The sequence below is a fragment of the Camellia sinensis genome, chromosome 13 (genome assembly GCF_055761805.1).
Source record: "Camellia sinensis isolate YWXY chromosome 13, ASM5576180v1, whole genome shotgun sequence".
NCBI classification, from domain to species: domain Eukaryota; kingdom Viridiplantae; phylum Streptophyta; class Magnoliopsida; order Ericales; family Theaceae; genus Camellia; species Camellia sinensis.
The window spans coordinates 65,172,112-65,189,718 of NC_138973.1; positions in this window are offsets into that span (position 1 = coordinate 65,172,112).

Genomic DNA, 17,607 nt, shown 5'->3' on the forward strand with positions numbered 1-17,607 from the left:
AAAGCTTGTAGACCCGTCAGGCCCTGAATCCTCATTACCATCTGCCTCAGCAGTCGTCCTAATTCTATCTTCGATAGTCACCACCACCGGTTCAGGTTGGGTTTAGGAGATGTCCAACATGCACAAGTTAGTGCTGTCAGAAATGAACACCTCCGACTTGGGTAGGTAAGAAGGGGTGATATATATGCTAGGGTCGTATGACATAACCCTAGTTTGGATCAAGTTGATGCGTTTGGGAGGTGGAGCTTGGTTATGTGTTGGGAGAGGGTTGGTTGTGACATTCGGCTTCTCCGAAGGCACAATCACCTTGTTGTCAATGAGATCCTGAATCTCATGACACAATCGAAAACATTGGTTAGTTTCATGACCATGCTGTTGGTGATAGGCCCAGTACTTCGCCGGGTTATGGGAAGGAGGAAGCTTTTCTGGTAAGGGCCACAGCTCCGGGCGCTTCAAGTGCCCTTTCTTGATCAAAACCCCCAAAGCCTTGGACAAAGACATGTATAGTGGGGTGAAGGTTCTTTAGCCTCTGGGTGCATACCTGGCTGTTTGCGAGCTACTTCCGGATGCATCGGTAAAGGGTGTAGTTGCAAGGGTTTTAAGAGGGGTGGTGGTGACCATTCCCACATATGAAGTTCTAGCAGCTGCAGCACTGCTTGTGCCTACATTCGTACTGCAGTTGAATGCCCTCTTGGGCTGTTCTCTTTCATGGTCAATCAGACCTTGTTTCATGGCGTCCTCGATCTGCACCCCTATTCATGTAAGTCTGCAAAGGTGGGTAAGGAGAGGACGATTATCTTTTGCATGAGGTTGGGTTGAAGATTGCACACAACCATCCGAATTTGATCCTTATCAACGGGCCTGATAGTCATCATCGAGGCTTTGGCCTTCCAGCGGGTTACAAAATTGGAGAAGCTCTCCTTTGGTTCTTGCCTAGTTGTCTCGAGATCATGAGTTGTGACCTCGATTTGTGTGTTGTAGGAGTATTGAGCTATGAAGGCCTCAGCCATCTCTTTCTGATTTCTCTTAACAGAGTTTTCTAGCTTTGCATACCAAATAGCTGCTATACCCGACAGGGTCCAGCCAAATAGGGAAAGCTTCTGTAATCTGGAAAGGCCCATCGGCCTTAAGATATCTGAAAACAGCCGTAGGTGCACCATAGGATCTCCAGACCCGTCAAAACGGTCGATGTGCGGCATCTTAAACTGGTTCGGTAGAGTCACGGCCGAATCGGTGTATCCATCCTCTATGTCCGGAATGGATTTCACGCCTTGGGACTTCTTGAATAGCTTTTCTAGCTTGCTCACTTTTAGCGCCGTTGGATCCACCTCAAATTCAAACGGTGAATCTACTAGATTGGTGAGCGCTTTAGACAGTTGGGGTAAGATTGGGGGCGGAGCTGGCCCCGTTGGAACGTTCGTATTTTCCTGGACATTTGTTGTCTCCCCTAGTGTTGGAACTCTAGGTGGAGAAGGAGGTGGGTGTGAAGCAGATGCTCCGGTTTGCTGCTGTAGCTTGGCAATTAACTCTGCCTGTTGGGCCACTACTTCTGCTTGACGTGCAACCACTTCTGCCTGGCAGGCAGCATCCCGCTGCATGGCTTGCATAGTCCCCTGGAGCTGACGCATCATCTCTTCCATACCTGCGATATTGTCCTGATCTAACTGAACAACCGGTATATCTGTCTCTGCAATAGAAACTGAGACCTCAGCCTGACTACTAAAGGACCACTGATCTGGCAACCGTTGTACTGATACACTGTGCCTTACTGACCTCCGTCTAGTAACCGGGGGTAAAGAAAGGAACACTGCTTGTCCGTCTATTAGATCCTCGGATCGATTAAGTCTTCGACCTCTAACCTAGAGTGCTCGGGGAATATCTGCCTGGTCGGATGCAATTTTGCTAAACTACCTTGCAAAAAGATAAATAAAACATAATAAGTAAACATACAATCAGAAAAACGGGCAGTATAACGGCTTAAATAAAGACAACACACAGTTGGCACTTGTAAGCTGAATATACTGTTCTCAAACACTGTTTACTGTGCTCAAATCGCTGCCCCAGATCTGATATCCTCAGGTAAAACTGATTCCCGAATATTGATGCCCTCAGGCTTGATACCCAGACTTGCAAACTGATACATGCATTCCTGTAGAGGCACACTCTAAAAGCACATAACAAGCAAATGAGAGCCAAAACACCCCTATGTTGGGGTAGGGTTTCCCTATCCTATTTTGTCAGGAGCTAGGGTTTCGCTATGCACGCAGTGGTTTGAAACAACCTACAACCGAATAAGCAACTTGTCATAGTTTGGAATGATCACTACGGATTCCGATATGCACTAGGTCGAATGGTCAAAAAGGGTGCCCCAGTAAAAAATCGAGGTTTATGTTCCCGTCGTGGCAGAGCCCGTAACCGGTCTACCTTATGGCAAGCAGCCTCCGGCAAACCGCTCAGGAATAGCAGACGGCAAACACGGTGTCTTAGGCGCACCAATGCAAATGCAATGCAAAGAGACACATAAGTGTAAACAAAATAAGATATCATGAGTTCGAGTCAAGTTCTCTAAGTCCCCAGCAGAGTCACCAGAAACTGTAGACCGCCCCCAAGAACTCCCGCTCTCCGCGCTGCGAGGGCGCGAATTCGTTTTGTTCTGAGCTACTACAGTTCAGACTCAATGTCACGGTTCTGAATCTAATCTCACAAAGTGCAATGTGAAACCGATAAATCACCAAAGAGTCCAAAATCTGGCAAATCGTTTTGGAAAATTGATTTTATAAAGAAATGCCAAACATGGACTGCTTTTCCAGATACAGAGTCGCCACCTAAATATTTTATTTTGAAAAAATTTACGAAACCCTGACTCATGCCTAAGGTCACGTGTCTGTCATCACCAAAGTTGCCTCGGCTCGAGAACTTGGGTACGAGAGGGGAAGGCCATGCAATGAGCACTCCCGCTCGCCCGATCAAAGATCGGCTTGTACTAAGTATGATATTTTGTTTTTGAAAACACATGTGTTCTTATTCCGGTTATTAACCTAGAATTACTATGTGATGCGCACAGCATACAAGTATAGACTAGATCGCCTAAGTTGGAACAAAACATTACATGTTCGTTTGTGAAAATGATTTGAAGTTTGCTACTCGCAAGTAGGCTAAGTTGTAGATTTCAATGAATTGTTCCAATTCAAGTAATCCAACCTTCACCCATAGGCATTCAGGCAGTTGTATCAAATAAGCAATTAGCCACATGGCAAGCATGCTTTCATGGAAACACTTACACACATGCAAGGATGCTAAAGCGTAAATACTCACAGTGTACTCCAAGCCAAAACAAAGAACTAGTTAGAAATCATGCATGGTCCTAGTTCATGTTAAGATGGCTAATGCAACACATGCAAAAATGCAACTAAGATAGGCTCGGCTATCTAGAATGGCATATGAATGCAACTTGATACATGTATTCAAATTAGAATTGAAATACAATGCAGTTAGTATGATGCGCCGAGCCCGGTGCATGCAAAACAGATGAATGATGTACGCATGCAAACATAAGGATGCTAATCAAAATATGCCCTAAAACTAACCATCATAAGCGGTTAAATAAAAGGGAGAAAGAAATGGAGGTTGGAAGACATGCATCACACACACGCACGCTTATTACAACAGTTGGCCCTCTCGACGGACGGTCCAAATAAAAAGCTAACTAGCTAATCTAAGCTAATTAAGCTAATTATTACAACACAAAACTAATTAACTAACAAGCTAATTAATTAAGTACAAAACAAAACTAATAAACTAACAAGTTAACTAACTAGTTATTACAACACAGATAAGCAATTAAACGCATTAATTACTTAAAAACAGAACCAAAGCATAAACTACCTAAGGAAAGCATTAAAGAGAGGTCCTTAGGATAAGGAGTGCATGCATGCTCGGTCGCCTCGTTTGGAAATCCGTCGTGATGCCCCAACTTGCCTCTATTTGCAATTGTTCTTAGAACCTTGCACCAAGCTCCAGAAAGCTTCCAACTCACCTTGGGGACCTGTGGGAGGACTGCCGACCACCTAGGGGTGTTTCCAGCCACTGGCCGACCACTTTCTATTACTGCAGACCAGAAAAAGTGGTCGGCCAGCTAGTTTTTCTGGTTGGCCGACTAGTTTTTGTTGCACCTCTCCAATTTGCTGCAACAGAGAGCAAGAAAGGGCATGGCAATGTATTTGCAAGATATGTGTGCATAACCACCCTCCCTATCATTTCATAAGCGCAAGGGAGTGTGGTTTTCGACCCTCAGGCCACCAATCACGCATCTCGATGCATGATGGCTGAGAAGCCAAATTGCACAATTCAATGTAAAATGAATGCACACATAAACACATAAAGCCTAAAACTCTATCATGCATGATTAAGAGCGTCGGCAACCGAGAATTGAGACATGTTTCATCACTTCAAGTATGAAATGTCCCTTGTTCCTCGTGTTTGGACTAAAACCTAATCCAAACAAATACAATGCGACCCAAGCATGCAAACATACAATGTAACTTAAGCATGCAGACATGTAATGCAAGGCATGCAAAACACAATGCAACTACATGGCATACACAATGCAAAAGATAACATGGCATACGCAATGCAATGTAACATGATCAACTTAACAAAGCTAATGACATGAAAACAATGCTAATGCATGCATACACAATGCAAGGCAACATAAGCATGCAACAACATGATGCAATGTAACAATATTCACATGACATGCTCGATGGACTTAAACCAAAATGGACAGACCTCAGTCATGCCCAAATCAATGGCCATAATGCCAAGAAAAGGAAGCACAAAAGCATATACAAGCATGCACATGCATTGGCCAATGAACTAGGCCTAAGAGCACAACCCTCAAGAGTGCTCAAGAAGCGATAAACATAGGAGTGTAACAACACTATAAGCTCTGAAATAAGGTATGAAATGATGCCAAATCATTCAATCAACACAAGTGTAGCATGCAAAGGTCCTTAAAGCATGAAGCTAGTAAAGAGGACTACAAAGGGGGGCATGCAATACATGGCACAAGTGCATGAACCAACCATGGGCAAAGCTCAAATAGGTCAAGACAATGACCAAAATATGCTAAGATGGGGGCACAAAGATCTAGGCATGCAAGCATACAAACTAGGCCATAAGCAAGGCAACAATGCACAACCCTTAGAGGCACTCAAAGGGTGAAAGAAGTGGGAACATGGCAATGCTACGTGCTCTGAAATAACATATGAAATGATACCAAATCATGTATATGATACAAATGAAGCATGTTATGGTTCTCAAAGCTCAAAACTAGCATAGGCACATGCACTATAGCTATACAAAACATGAAGCATATGGTCGAGGCAACCCAAAATAGTCCTAAAACATGTCAAAATTAGTCTAAAACATGCATGGAAGGAAGCCAAAACAAGCTAGCATGAAGGGAATAAGGCATGATGTATGCAAGGCAAATAAGGTGGATTGCACTACACCTATCAAGACCAAGCATGAGATGGCTTCGCCAACAAAAATCAAAGTTATATCATGGAAAAATAACCCTAAAAACACATTGAAATGATAGCTTGCAAGCTTAGGCATGAAGGCATACGCAATGATTCATGTTTAAGGCATAAAGGGCAAACCCTCCAACGCATTGAAAAAGTAACAAATGCAAGTGTATGACCATGAAACATGCACTGAAATCTCATAACAAATGATGCCAAATCATTTAAATAGGCCAAGTAATGCATGTTAGTGGACTTGATACACAAAACTAACAAGCTAGAATGCACTCTAGCTATACAAAGCATGGCATGCATGACCAAAAAAACACAAATTAGAGCTAGATCATGGTAGAACATGGATAAAAGCTTCTTAGAGTTAAGCCAAAATCATGTTAGAATGATGGTCTAAAGCATGATACACATTAGGCTAGTTCATGGAATTGCACTACAAGTGCATGTTAGAATGATGGTCTAAAGCATGATACACATTAGGCTAGTTCATGGAATTGCACTACAAGTGCATAGAGCGTGCATGGAGTATGCATGGGGCTATCAAACCAAACCTTAATAGAGGTATATCATGGCAAAAAAACACCAGGAACATGCTGAGATGGACTCAAAACAAGCTAGAAAGACATGCTACTTCATGAAGCACATAAAGCTAGTTTGCAAGATTTACACTACAAGTGCATAAAGCATGCATGAGGTGACAAAACCAAGTCAAAATAGAGGTATGCCATACTAAAATAACCCCAAATACATGCTAAGATATAGCCAACATAAGATTAACAAACATGCTCACACATGAGGCATTCAAAGCAAGCATGCAAGACATAAGGAGAGGGGATGACCCTCTTCTATTTGGGACCTTAAAACACCATTTTCACCACTGAAATTCCTCTGAGCTTCAGTGGTGAGAAGGCCAAAACAAGGTGATCTCAATAGCTTAAAAAGGTGGCACAAGAACAAGGCCTACGAGGGGGTAGACTACCCCCAACACAAAAGTGACCTTAAACAAACATCACAAGCATGCAAAATCAGAACTTTTTGTAGTAGGAAGTCAAGCTTAAATAAGCATGCAAATAGGTTCAAAAGCTTAAGCAAAAACCAAGGTTTAAAGGGTTAAAGGCTCACCCTTGTAGAACCACCTTGAAGCTACAACTCCAGTGACTTTTTTGAGCTCAAACCAAACCAAAAACAACAAAACCAGCTTCTAAGAGCCTCAGCAACAAAAGGATGGTGTTTAAGCGTGTGTTTGTGTGCAATAGTATGAAGAATAAGCACTTTAAGGCACAAAAATAAGACCAAGAGAGAGATATAGAGATATATGTGTATCTATAGCTCAAGCATAAAAATCTGAACCTGGAGGAGGAGGGGAGAGGTTCTCTCTTACAGAGAACAAAAGTGTAAGCTTGTTGGACAAGCTTAGGGTCTAAGGCCAACCCTCCATGGTTTTAGTGCCTTCCAGCTGTGACAGTTGGATGGAAAATATCTCCAGGAATGAGCTGGAAAGCTGCCGACCACTTTGAAGTGGTCGGCCAGCTACTTCTACTGGTCGGCCGACCAGTGAAAGTGGTCGGCCAGGGAAAAAAGTTGTCGGCGATAGGGGAGAGGTGGTCTGCAACATGAAGCCAAGGTGGTGGTGTGGTGGCCGACCAGAAAAGGTGGCCTAGAGACCAAGAAAACTAGTTTCCCGACCAGAAAACTGGCTGGCAGCAAGGAAAGTGGTCTCCAAGGGGAAGAACTGGTCTCCCACCCTTGTACCACCTTCCAAAGAAAGAAAACAAGGTTTACACCAAGAACAAACCAAAAAGGATGCAAGACAAGAGTCCGGAGGCAAGGCGCGCAGCCGGGAGCCTCGAAAACTAGTCTATGAGCACCAAAAGTGGTCTACGGCCACAAAAGTGGTCTCCCAGACCACAATGTCCCTCTAGGTAGAGGCAACAAGGTGTGGTTCAACAACCACGCCAAACGGAGAACGTTAAGCGGTCCCGAGTAAAGGCGCGCGGCCGAAGGCTCCAAAAATCGAAAACTATTCCCCAAATGAGAAAAGTGGTCTACGACCACAAAAGGTGGTCCACAGACCTCCTTCCTCCATCCAGGGAAAAGAAACAAGGTTCGGTCTGCAAACCAAGCTGAAATACAAAGAGTTCAGAGGCCCGGAGGTAAGGCACTCAGCTGAAAACTCTGGAAACTCGAAACGAGCACAACATGTGCAATCACTGAGCGCTCAATCAATGATGTCTGAGTCTTAAGGTCGGTCAAAAATGGGGTGTCTACAATCGCTGAGTGACTGGTCAGTAGTTTTACACAAGTTTGAGATCAAAAATCGAGCTAAGATTTTATTAATTACTTCGGCTAATAACAAAAGATTTTAAAGAAAGAAAAAACCAATGAAATCTTAGTGATAGAAGAACTTCAGGTTGCAAGTATTCTAGAGTCTTGGCAATTCTTTGCCTTCACTGTTTTCAAGCCGATATGCCCCATTGCCCAGGACCGAGGTGATTCTATAAGGTCCCTCCCAGTTAGGGCCAAGCTTGCCCTCTTGGGGGTCCTTCTTGTTGCCGATGACCTTTCTCAGGACGAGGTCCCCAACTTGAAACTCTCGTGGGTTGACCTTTTTGTTGTAAGCCCTAGCAAGCTACTGCTGGTATACCCCCAACTGATTGGCTGCCTTTTCCTTTCTTTTTTCCAACAAGTCCAGATCTTGGGCTAAAAATGCATCATTAGTCCTATTTTCTACTCCCTCGGTTTTGATCCCTGGGATGCCGATCTCCAGTGGGATTACTGCCTCTGTGCCAAAAGTCATGGCAAATGGGGATTCTCCAGTTGGTCTTCTCGGCATAGTCCGATATGCCCATAGTACACTAGGCAACTCATCCACCCATTTTCCCTTTGCTGCTTCCAGCCTCTTCTTGATCTCATCCAAGATAACTTTGTTGGATGCTTCTGCTTGTTCATTACTTTAGGGAAAACTTGAAGGGAAATAGTAATTCTTGATTTTGTACTTTGCACAGAAGCTCTTGATTAGCTTGCTGTCAAATTGTGTGCCATTGTCTGCTATTATTGCTCTTGGGATCCCAAACCTGGTGATGATATTCTTCCATATGAAGTTCTTTACATCAATGTCTCAAATCTTTGCAAGGGGTTCAGTTTCCACCCACTTGGTGAAGTAATCTATTGCCACTAGCAGGAACTTCCTTTGTCCAGTTGCTTGAGGCAGTTGTCCAACAAGATCCATGCCCCATTGGGCAAATGGCCAAGGGATGGACACTGGGTTCAAATTTGCTGCCGATTGTGGTGTATCAAAGGTGCAAACTTCTGATACTTCTCGCACTTTCTGACATAGGCTTCAGCATCTTTCTGCATATAAGGCCACCAGTACCCCTGAGTAATAGCCCTATGAGCAAGTGACTTGCCTCCAGTGTGCCACATACTTCTTCATGTATCTCATACAAGAAGTCTTCAACTTGTGAAGGGTGCACACATCTCAAAAGGGGACCGGAAAAAGATCTTCTGTAAAGATACTCCTCTGCTGTCAAACTGAATCTTGTCGACTTCAGTTTGATCTTATGTGCTTCTTTATGATCATCTAGCAGTTTTCCTTCTTTAAGGAATACTATTATTATATCCATCCAGCTTGGTCCCATCTCCACACACATTGCTTCATGCTCTGTGTTCAGTGGTTCTACACTTGGTCCTGACAAGTAGTCAACTATTATTGTCCTTGCCTCTCCTGGTTTCATTGCACTAGCCAGGTTGGCCAAGGCATCAGCATGGCCGTTGTCATCTCGGCTAACTTGTTGTAGTCGGCAATTCTGGAATAAGGCTACCAGTCTGCCTACCTCCTTTGCATAGGCCATCATCCTTTCATCTCGTTCTGCGTATTCGCTTGTTGCCTGGTTGATGATAAGCTGGGAGTCATAGAAGACTATCACCTCGTCGGCTTCTATTACTGCTGCCAAATTTAATCCTACTATCAGTGCTTCATACTCTGCTTCGTTGTTTGAGGCCTTAAACCCCAAATGAATGGACTATTCCAGCATCTACCCATCTAGTGATACTAGCACTACTCCTGCCCCCGCTCCTTGTCGGTTTGAACTTCCATCAACAAACAGGCGGAAGGAGTCGCCGACATAAATACTGCAGGGCCTGAGTTTCTCTTCTTTCCTCTGTTTTGCTATCCCCAGCTGGGTTCCTCCTTGTTCACCTGGACATCGTATACCTTGGCTTAACGGAGCTCGATGTATGATGGCGCCTGGTGTGAACTCGGCCACGAAGTCGGCCAAAACTTGGCCTATGATTACTGTTTTGGGTCTGAATTCCAGGTCATATTGGCCCAACACCACTGCCTATTTGGCTATTCTGCCTGTTAGATCTCCTTGCTGCAATAGGGACTTCAAAGGATGCTCAGTTAACACCACAATTTTGTGGGCTTGAAAATAATGATTCAGCTTCTTGGAAGCCATTACTAAAGCCAGTGCTAACTTCTCCAAGGGTAGGTATCTGGTCTCTGCATCTGCTAGAGTTTTACTCACGTAGTAAACTGTCCTTTGCTCTTCTTTTTCTTCTCTAATTACTACTGCACTCACTACATGTTCTAATACTGCCAAGTATAAGAACAGTTCCTCTCCAGGTACGGGTTTGAGAGAATTGGAGTTGTGGTCAAGTATTTTTTCAAGTCGGCCAAGGCGACTTCGCATTCCTCTGTCCATAAGAAATCTATGGCTCTCTTTACTAAACTGAAAAAAGGCTTGCACTTGTCAGAGCTTCTGCTTATGAATCTATTCAGGGCTGCAGCCTTTCCAGTCAACATCTGCACTTGCTTTGCTGATGTTAGGCTTTTTAATTCTAGGATGGCCTTGATTTGATTCGGGCTCGCCTCAATGCCTTTTCTGGCAACCAAATATCCTAAGAACTTACCATACCCAACTCCAAATGCACACTTCGATGCATTGAGTCAGAGTCGATATGTTCTAAGGATGTCAAAAACTGCCTTTAAGTCTTCCAGATGATCCTCAGGTTCCTTGGTCTTCACGACCATGTCATCTATGTATACCTTTACTGTTTTTCCAAATAGATGTCTGAACATCTTGGTTACCAATCTTTGGTAAGTTGCTCCTACATTTTTCAACCCAAAAGGCATCACTCTATAGCAGTGCAACCTTTTTGGGGTGATAAATGCAGTCTTCTCCTCATCTGGGGAGTACATGGCTATCTAGTGGTACCTCTGTAGGCGTCCAGGAAGCTCATCCTTCCATGCCCTGAAGTGGCATCCACCAATTGATTGATTTTGGGGACTGAAAAATTGTCTTTGGGACAAGCCTTGTTCAGGCTGGTGAAGTCCACGCACACCCTCCACTTCCTATTCTTCTTCTTCACAACAACTGTGTTTGATAACGATGTTGGTTAGTTTACCTCTCGAATGGCTCTGGCCTCTAGAAGTCTATCCACTTCCTCTTCTACTGCCTCAACATGCGCTAATGTTGGCCTTCTTGCTCGCTGGATGACAGGTTTGGCCGACCTATCCACATTCAGTCTATGGCATGTGACCTCGGGGTCAATGCCAGGCATCTCCTACGGTGTCCAGGAATACACCTCAATGTTTGCTCTTAAGAATGTCTCTAGCTCTTTTTCCTTTTCCTCGGTCAAGCCCGGGCCGAGAAGGAAGAAGCGCTCTTCATCCCCCTGCTGGACAAATATTTTCTTCAAGGCTTCCTTACTTTTCTCGGCTGGCTCTTTGCCGACGTCCTCTAGGACCTCAATGTCCTCGTCTTCAATCTCTGCCGGTTCTACTTCTTGTATGTTGCAGGTGGATTTCATTGCTGCCATGGAGCAATTCTTTGCCTGCACTTGATTCCCTCTGACCTCCTCAATTCCATGTTCTGTTGGGAATCGCAACAGCTGATGCAATGTTGAGGGAACATCCTCTATTGCATGCAGCCATGGCCTTTCCAAGATAGCATTGTAAGGGGAGGGAGTGTCAATTATTGTGAACTCAGTTTTTACCTTCTTGGTGCCAACTTTCACCTCCAAACTTACTACGCCCAAGGGCCATGTCAGCATTCCATTGAACCCAACCATTGAGCCATTGGATTGTTCCAAGTCATCTTGGTGAAGGCCAAGCTCCTTGTAACATCTGACATACATGATGTCACAAGAGCTGCCCTAGTCGATCAGAATTTGTTTTACCTGGCACTCTCCAATTTGGAGGGATATTACCAAGGCATCGTTGTGTGGATGCTGCACCATCTCTAGGTCATCTTCAGTAAAGGACACCACTGGACCTTGGCACCCATTTGCCCCAGGTCTCTTCTACCGGACCTGGTACACATGTTGTAAGTGTTTTACCTTCTGGGTTTCCCCATGTATCTCGTTTTCATTAACTTTCGAGTGAATCACATTGATCACTCGAGGTCCGCCTGCCTGTGGTTGCGGTTGTGGTACTAGAGGAGGCGTCGCTGCCGGTGTCTGAGGTAGTCTTGCTTGCTCTTCCCTTGTTCTGGTTTTATCTACCAGGTCCCTTAGATGACCTTGTCTTACCAGGACTTCTAGATATGTCTTTAGGGCTCTACACCCCTAAGTCAGATGCCCATTCTCATTGTGGTAGGCACAGTGCTTCCCCAGACTTCTTCCCATAAATTCGCCAGGAGCCCTTTTTGGTGCTCTATAGTATGGCTGGTTTCTTATCCTTTCCAGCACTTTGTAGATCGAAATCTAGAATACGGTAGTGACTTCCTATGTAGCCCTCAGTCCTGTCTCTTGCTTATTGTATCCATTATTTCCTCGGCCTCATTTCGGCAAGCCACTCTTCTCTTGTTTGGACGCCTTTGTTCTCGGTGTGTCCTCTTCGGCCCTCGCATACTTCTCTATTCTGGCCATTAATTCCTCCATACTTTTTGGCAATGTCTTTGCCAGTGATTTTCAAAGTAGGCAATCATCTTTCAGGCTGTTCTTAAAAGACACGACCGCTACCTCTTGGTTACATCCTGGTATTCGGATGAATACCTCATAATACCTTTTGGTATAGGCCCTAAGGCTTTCGTCCTCACCAATTCTTAGAGCCATCAGGGTGTCCACCCTCAATAGCTGTAGTTTGTTTATCACAAATCTAGCCATGAACATCTCGGCTAGACCTTCCCAGATTTTCACAGTTCCTTTCGGCAACTTGTGAAAATAGTTTGATGCGATTTCCCCAAGGATGAGGGGAACACTTTGCAGAGCAACGACTTGTTCCCGGTGTATAGTTCCATTGAGTTCATGTACAAGCCGACGTGAAAGTTGAGGTCAGACTTACCGTTGTATATCTACAATCTCGGAATGTGGAACCTCTTCGGGGCCTCAAATTTTTCCAATTCTACCGAAAACGATGTTCTCAGCTTGACCTGAGAGGTTACTTCGGCGTCTTTTCACTTCCTCTGGAGGTAGCCCCTCAGACCCTCCTTGGTCGGTCCAGGAGCTTGGCTATCAACGGATTTTAGCCTTTTTGGTGCGCTACTCCCGGTATCATTATTAGTCCTCCTGGACCTCTCTCCATTGGTTGCGTCGAAACAAAGGTCCTTCCCTTGAACATGCCAATGTTCTTTTTTATGGGCCTCTTTAGTACGATGCGTCTTCTGAGAATCTCCCTTTATTAACTCTCCTCGCTGGACCTCCCTTGAAGGCCAGTGAGAACGTTCCTTGGTCCTATCGTGCTGAGGTACTGTAGGAATTGTCCTCTGCCTCCCCTGTCTGGGCATCTTTTTTGGTCGCTGGAATCGACGTATCTTGTAACGGAAATGGTGGTTACATGACGTTGTTCTGCATCTTGAAATTGACGATCGATTACAAGTTTGCCAATTTATTTGCCATCTCCTTTATCTCTCCGTCCCTCCACAGGCATTTATCTTTCCATACCTGGAGGTCGTTCTCGTTATAATACCCGCCTCGGTCTGCCTTCTTTGGTACATCCCCCTCTTGGCCGACGTCTTTCTCTCCAGGATTTTGATCCTGAGTTTCTTCGTTACAGTTATCCTCCTCTATGTTGGGATCAAAGTATTTACCGCTTTTAGTAGGGATGTCGTCCCCAATCTTCTCTTTCTGTCCGTCGTTGGCCATCTATTCTCCTTTCTTTCCCACAGACGGTGCCAAATTGTGTGTGCTGTTTTCTGACCACACTGCCAATCTGGTACTTAGCTGGAGAACACCAGCAGAATAGATTGCACCCGAATGACCTGTCACAAAAAGATGAGATTCCAGCGGTGGTTCGTTCACCCGGGGGCACTCTGACAATCAAGTTAGTTATCTCTCAAAGATAGCAAAAGTGCTTAACTCACTATTCAGAATACAAAAAGTGTTCCTTAGACCCATGAGGATGCCTTACTTTTATAACCAATACTGACCTGATCCCTGCAGAAGCCTAGCTTCAATGGACTCTGGCTTAATGTCTATCTAGGACTCTCAAATAGATAAAGATAAACTCCCTAAGAGCTTTATTATTATCCAGGATGAAGTCTTTTCTCATTCTAGGACTCTTATAACATATGCGCTCATCTCGAATTCCGGTATCTCCTCAGGTAACCTCGGCCTAGCCGAGATTACCTCGGCGTCAAGTTAAGGACACGTGGCATCTCGGCTGGCACTTCGGTGCCACCTTGGCTACATGTTGCTATCCAAAAAATATGTCCCCATAATTTCAAAGGGTGAAAATTTTGATTTGTCTAAAGTTAGGTACAATAAATTATTAACCATTAATTCATTTAATTAGACAACAGTTAGAAAGAGGGATAAAAGAGTTCATTAGACAAATGTAAGGTAGTTTTACATTAACTTGCTAGGTCTCTCATGCAAATTATTTTGTTCATTCACTTTATATTGAGTGAATATTATACCTATTTTTTATGGAAACGCAATTGATGTATTTATTGTTCAATAGATGCACTTGGTTTTTAGCAACAATTTAAAAATTTTGTCACAAAAAAGTTATTAATTATTAATTTTTAATAATAGATTCAAAAAACCATCACGAAAGTGTTTTTTTAGCAACGATTATGATGTGACCAACTTTCGGTGATGAATTAATAAGATTTAATGAAAATTAAATCTAATTATTAAGACTTGCTGTTAATTTATCTTATTTTTATTCATTTTATATTGAGAGAACACTTTTTTTTTTTCTTTAAAAGAAAATCTTTTCTTTCCCTGGAGTCCATTACTTTGTATATCCAAAAGAACCAATTGAACAAACCATACTACATCTCACTTATCTTGGTAGTCCAAAATCCGAACTAGTAAAAAAGTCAAGGTCGCAATTCATTTTGATTTGAAAAGTGAGTAGGCATTTGCAATTTGCTTTTTTGTGACTTTCAATTTTTATTTTTATTTTTTAAAATTTTTAAGTAATTTTTTGACTTGATACCTTTGAGAAGTTGTTATAAAATTATTTTTTTTATTGAGTAAAAAAATTAAGGATAAATTACAAATACATATTGAAATTTGATTAAAATACAAATCATCCCCTATAATTCTGAAAATTATATTCTACTTCCCGAAGTTTCCAATTTCATACAAATCACTCATTTTATTAATAAATCATTAAGTTAATTAAGATTTTTTAATGATGTTAGAAACATATTTTAATTAATAATTTATATGATTTTATTATTGTATAAGAGAGCAATTATGAATTTCATTTTTTTAGTTAATGTTGTTAAATAAAAAATTGTAATACAGGGGTATTTGTAGTTTTCTAAATTACATGAGACAATTTGTACTTTAAGCAAATCTAAGAAAACATATTTATAATTTACTCAAAAATTATTAATGTTACATTTAGTAACTATAGGTTGGATATTTGAAAAAGTCTCATTCTTATATAGACCAAAGAAAACGATGGCATTTTTTTTTTTCTTAGTAACTATAGGTTCGATGAGTCTGGATCCTCTGTCGTGTTATCCTGTGGCGTTCCCTACCATGGTGCAAAACGACGTCGTTTCAGTGGATTTTTTTTTCCCCCTTATTTTCTTCTCTCATTTGAAAAGGCTGTTATGATTTTGACTAAGTGTAAAAGCCTGAACAGAACTCATTTTCCCTTTAATTTTCTCCCAGAACAAAATAAACAAACACTTCAAACCCAGTCATCTATATATATACATATATAGGATCATAGATTCAATGAAGAGCTCTGTTATCCCAAATGGAGCTAGAAGATTCAACAGAGTCCACATATATAGGATCTTGAGAAGAAGAAGATAATAAAACAATGGCGTAAATGAGGGCCGTCTGATTCACAGTCGCTTCAGATCTCCACCGTATCAAATCTCCGATATCTGATCTCCTCTTGCATTGACGTTGTCTCTCAGATCAATTTGTTGTCTCACAAATCTAAAATTTATAGATCGGTTTGTCATTGTGTCTCGCAGTGGAGATCAAGCTTCGCTGGAACTGGAGCAATTGATGATTGAAGCAATGTTTTGAAAAGGGAAGAACGAAGCTTCAAAATTCACACAAACAAACTAGAAATTAGAGACGTTTGAGAGCTTAGAGAGAAGAAAACAGGGGAAACCCAACAAGTAAATCATTACTCAACAGTTTCAATGGTCTTTTTCTTACTTTCAAAGGATTTTTTTTTTATTCTCTGTGGCCTCATCTCCATTGTTGTGGTGTATGGGTTAGGTTCTCAGCTCAGGTCTCAACGAAATGAAAAAAAAAAACTCAAAATGATGTCGCTTTGGATCATGGCAAGGAACGTTGCAGGAAAACACGACAGAGGATCCTGACTCCAGGTTGGATAGGTTGTCGTGAGGATCCTCTAGAGTGAAAGCCTGAAGTGATCTCCTAGAGTGATCCAATCCGACGGTTGAAATTAAAGCTGACCAAAACGACGTCGTTTTGGTTAGTAAGTTGAAAAAAAAAATAAAAATCATTTGCTTTTTCTTCCAACATTAGTCTCGTAATTCTCTTGAATCCTCATAGCTTCTCCTTGGCTCTCCATACTCGTTTGCTTCCAAAAAGAAAAAAAAAATAAATTAGAAACAATCATACCCAAAAAACCCAAATCAGTGTAAACAAAAGCGCAAGCAAAGATCAATCTAGTAGAGTATATATATAGATTAGATACATATATATATAGAGAGAGAGAGAGGGGGGAGAAAGGGAGAGAGAGTGAGTGTTTACGAGAGCTAGAGAGAGTCCAGAAGAGTTGAACATGGACTAGTGGGCATATTATGGTTGTTACTGTAAGTTATGTCAGTAACGATTCTAGCACCACCACCGCCACTGTGATTGTCAAGAAAACCCCCAAAACGCATGAAATAGGCCCTTCTTTTGATCTGTAAATAAGGCAACTCACTCAGTCACCCACCATTTTTGTCACCTTGTTTCTCTCTCTAGATTTCTTCACTCTTTCCTAGATAAATCTACAAATACTTGTTGAACGAGTGTATAGACAATTGCATTCATAGATTAGCATCATTTTTTTTTACCCAATTCAAAAATTTGGAGAGAAACAACAATCTAAAATACAGTGTTTGTTGTACTATACACAGAAAAACAAAAGATTAATTTCAGGGAAAAAAAAGAAAGAAAATTGGGGAGAAGAGAGGTAGAGAAGACACAAAGGCAAACCCAAATGTCTCAAACTTCCTTTTTGATGTGATTTTCTGAGAGAAAAAAAGAGAAAGAGGGCAAGCAAAGAAAAAAAAAACCCTTTTATTGCTGCTTAGCACTTCGTTCTATATTCCTGTGGTTTTTTTTCCTTCAATTTGTTGGAGTATGGCGGGGCAGTGGCGTGGCAGAGGCGGCGACGGTGGCGCGTTAGGATTGGGAAGGGGTGGGGCGGGGCGGGGCGGTGGCAGTGGCAATGTCTTGCTCCTCCTCTCAGCCATTCTCTCTCTCTCTCTCTCTCTCTCTCTCTCTCTCTAATGCTTCGTATTTACAAGAACGTATTTTTCATTTTGAAATAAAGCTGATTTTTGGTTTTTTTTTTTTTCAACTTACTAACCAAAACGTTTCAGCCGTTGGATTGGATCACTCTAGGAGATCACTTCAAGCTTTTACTCTAGAGGATCCTCACGATGTTGGATATTGCAAAGAAGTCAATCAA